Below are 4561 nucleotides of genomic sequence, written 5' to 3' on the forward strand. Positions count from 1 at the left end.
TTGCTGAAGCTTAGTTAGGTTTCCGAGTGAAATAATATATGTATCTGTTATAGCATTTCAGGACCTTTTATATATTTACGATGTAATGTGTGTTTCTATATGAACGATGACATCCTCGGAATTTAATATATCGAAATAACTTTTATTATCTCAATATGTTTTAATTAACTGGGAATTTCCTCCTCTCAATTAAATTAAGTGTATATATAAAATTTTATTGGTTCTAAAAATCGAGGGATGTCACACGCCACCTCTATATGATCAATTTCCACACTCTCTTAAAGAAGACCGCTCGAATCTATGAATCATAATATATACAGATACCACCTTATTGAACCCGTCAACATAAAACTAAGAGTGAAAAATTCTAAAAGGCGAAGAACCATAATCAATAACCGATTCTTTTAAAAGAATAGGCCGATGACCAGGTAGATGATGATCAAGAATAACACCTGAAATACTAAAGAAAACCTCTAAAAGACCCTCATAAATAAGGAATATGTCAAGTTTAATCATCTTGCCCACAACTTTGAGAGGCCAAGTAAAAGAAAAACCACCAAGGGGAACGTCAAACAAGGAAGCATTAGCTATAAAATTGTTAAACACACCCACATCATAAGCATTGAAAATTGACCCATAAATAAGGAATCTGTGAAGTTTACTCATCTTGCCCACAACTTTGTAAGGCCAAGTAAGAGAAAAACCACCAAGGGGAACATTAAACAAGGAAGCATTAGCTATAAAATTGTTAAACACACCCACATCATAAGCATTGAAAATTGACCCATATCTTTCACTTTAACACCTAACTTCATTGAAATCATCCACAATAAGTGTCCCCCTCCAACCTTCCAGTTACCTAAGTAGGGATGTCAAAAACTTCCAAGGGACCATGTTCTCGTGGGACCCCGATTCCATATGAGATTAATTTTTAAAACAAATTTGGGGTCGGTGGCAGGAGTGCGAGTAGGATTAAGCCCCATTTTATATTCAGGATTGGGGTCGGGAGTGAGTATTTATGTCCTGTGATACTCAACGGAGACCCCGTTTGAAAAAGTACATAAATGATATATATTTAATATAATATATATAGACATCATCTTATTTTGAGGGTTTGCAATTGCAACTTCACTCGGTATTTCCGTCCAAAACTCCTAATTTCAAGTTTGTACTCTGATCTCTAGCAATCGCGTCTTCGCCTTCGTCTTCGAGGGTGTTTGGGATTACTTTTCAAACTGACTTATTGGACTTTTGGCTTTTTCAAAAAGCGAAAATTTTAAAAAGGTGTTTGGCAATTACAAAAGTCTTATTCAGATTGACTTTTTGGCAAGAAGAAAAATGAGATTTTTTAAAAGTCACTAAGTGCTGACTTTTGGATTTTTGCCCCCCCCCCCCCCCCTCCCCACTCACCTTAAAATTTAAGACAAACACATTTTAAAAACTCCTTTTGGAAAAAGCCATAACTTAATAAGGAATTTTGTCAGAAAGGACTTTTTAGGTTAAAAAGCAATCCCAAACAACCTATTCGTCTTCACTCCTCACAGTTCATAAATTACACTCACTGAGTCGCTGACTCATATCCCCTCTATTGTAATCAAACGACAAGTATGAGACAAGTGTAAAAGACCATGAACATACTGATGATAGAGTACAACTCGACTTCACTTACTGTCGTCCACTTACTAACGACATACCTTCCTCCGCCAGCACAAGTCAACCATTTTTCCTGTCTTCACCATTAAGCACTCTTTTTCTTGTGAAGTTTTTGGCAATTTCTTCTTTGTTCCAGTTCAAACGAGACAATGATTTCTACTCCAATTCAATTTTCTAGTTTGTTCGATTGTCTATTTCTGGTTTGTTTTCTGAATTAAGACCATGATTTCTGAATTGCTTTCAATTGACAATATACTTATTCCGATTCTGCTTTCATTTCTGATTTCTGGATTCCAACCCGTTATTTCCCTTGACCGAACTGAGAATACATGACCATGAATAATAACTTTAATGGTTTCCATGATCAACGATTGCTTTAAAGTAGAAATACATAAACGCTTGCGATAAAAGTTATTATCCTTTGAATTTTCCATATAAAGAATCTCCCCTCATTCTCGTGAAATATTAGAATAAGTTTTATCCGAACACGATATAGGAAGAAACCCTTCAACATCCAATCATACCACCCGTTCTTTTAATACAAAGTGATCACTCCATGCATACAAACTAGAGAACCAAGACTTAGCCCCAATGTGATGGTAAAATTTGTCTTTATCTTAAATAGATTTAAACTACAAAGATATCCAAGACGAACCAACTACCCTTAAGTATAACGCTGGTATGCAACCCTATAACCGAAATTTACGCAACACAAGACCACACATGAAGAATCGAAGAAATATTGCTCCCAATAACAGAACCTCTATCGACATATGCCAAAACTACCGAATTCTATGATAATCACTAAAACCAACTGGACTAACCTGATTCGAACAATTTCAATCCATAATCCTCACACATACTGGTGGAGCATTAGTGAGTTCCAACTACATCACCATTTATCCTTATACTCAAAAGAAGATTGTACTCAGACACTCATTTAGTTCCACCTTTACGACAATACCCGATTATAGCGCAAACGAATAAGGCGCACATACTAATTTCTAAAAACTGATCGACAATTGCCAATCATAGACAATAGATATATGATCATTACTGTGAGCTGACCGAGTTCTAACATTTTGATATACGACCTGGGTGATCCAATTTCCTTTTCACGAAAATACACAATGTTTCCATAATGATCCACTTGTAAAGGTGAGTTCCCTGACCAGCCACTCCCATGCTATGAATATCACTCTTGCATTTATGATGACAACGTACCATCGGAGTACTCGATTCGTATCCACACTCTGATCGCTTCTTTCATTCCTTTCGACGTTTGTATGGGAACCCATCAAAACATTGATAGATCCCTGCTAAAACTTGCAACCACGAGCATTCTGACGATAAACTGCTTCTTTTCCCTTTACGCACCAATGATCTGTATTGATAACCTTGCATACCCGAACCATATAACAAATTATATACTCATCTACTAGTTCCTTAGGGACCTCTTTGACTCTTTATGATCCATGTACAGATCTTGTGCTTCTGGTAGTACGAGCCCATACTACCTTCCAAACCTATCCATACTCGTCCCAAAAATTGTCTCAAGGTCACTACTCAGTACTATAATCAAATGTTCTATCTCTATGCACATGTGCTCATACGAACACACACCATTAATCTTATTAGTTTCTTGTTCTAGGATTTTTCTCATGTGTATGCCTACACTAGCATATTCTAACACTTTTCCTTAGTCACTAGGATTCCCACCTCATCCTGCCATCCTGCTGGGGAAGAAACTCTATCAATATCAATTAACCACCTTACGAATACTAACTACATACTACTGTAATTAAGCAGTAATCAAACTGAGAGATCATTAACTACAAGAGTTGGACTTAAACAAGAGTTGTGCAATAGGGCTAAACCAAGCAATCTGAGACTATTTAATTCTAGGGGCATGTAATCCTAGTGCATCCGCTTAACAGTTAATTAATACTGATATAAATTTCAAGAAACACCAAACAATCAATGGTTAACTTGTCAAGCAATTTTAACACACAATCCCTAAAAGATCCTTAATTTATCAACTAGCATGCATAATCCTAGCAAACATACTACAAAATGTCTAAGCATAACTAAATTAGTTTTAACATATAAGCATGTACTCATTTGCATATAATCATCAATTAAGACATAAAATTCTATTTCATTTTTGTTTCATAATATAAATCATCATATACCATGTCACATATATGTACGGACTAACCGTGCAGCTCAGATGATTGGATGATATGCATTCTCTTCTTCGAGGTATCTGGCATATTTCTCACTTATATTTTCAAAACTTGTCCCATTACTTAGTTTAGTTTATAAAAAAATTCTTTTTGAAAATCCACAATGGTTTGAGTCGAAACAAACTAAGGATTATGTTTAATTCTCTCAAACGATTGCTCTGATACCAACTTGTAACATCCCAAAAATTCAACCATAATTTTTTTAAAATCAGAGTGTAGGTTTTACCAAAAGGTTTTATTCATTATCAATAGTAAATCATAAAATCATCCTTTCTAGTCATGTCAACATAATCATGGGTAAAATGTGGAAGTTAAGTCTTGTTTGAAAAACATAACGTAACATAGAATTGAGAAACTAGATATCATACCCCTCCGAGAATGCTCAGATATCCTAGTCAAGCCAGCTCCTTGCCCTATAAACTTGAAGGACATGCAACTAAATACAAAAAATTGCAACTGTAAGCCTAAGTCATAATGAGTAATCACAACACTCACCCATTATACAAATCATATGCGATACACATAATAACACATAAACTTCAAGTAATAAATCACATATTACTTACATTCTACCACATAACATATGAAAGCATGCTAGCACACTTAACCCCAGTAATCTAGATCCCCTCCAACATGTTTGTATCTAGTGACCTAATATTGAT

This window comes from Lactuca sativa, chromosome 5, assembly GCF_002870075.4.
Source record: "Lactuca sativa cultivar Salinas chromosome 5, Lsat_Salinas_v11, whole genome shotgun sequence".
Lineage (NCBI taxonomy): Eukaryota > Viridiplantae > Streptophyta > Magnoliopsida > Asterales > Asteraceae > Lactuca > Lactuca sativa.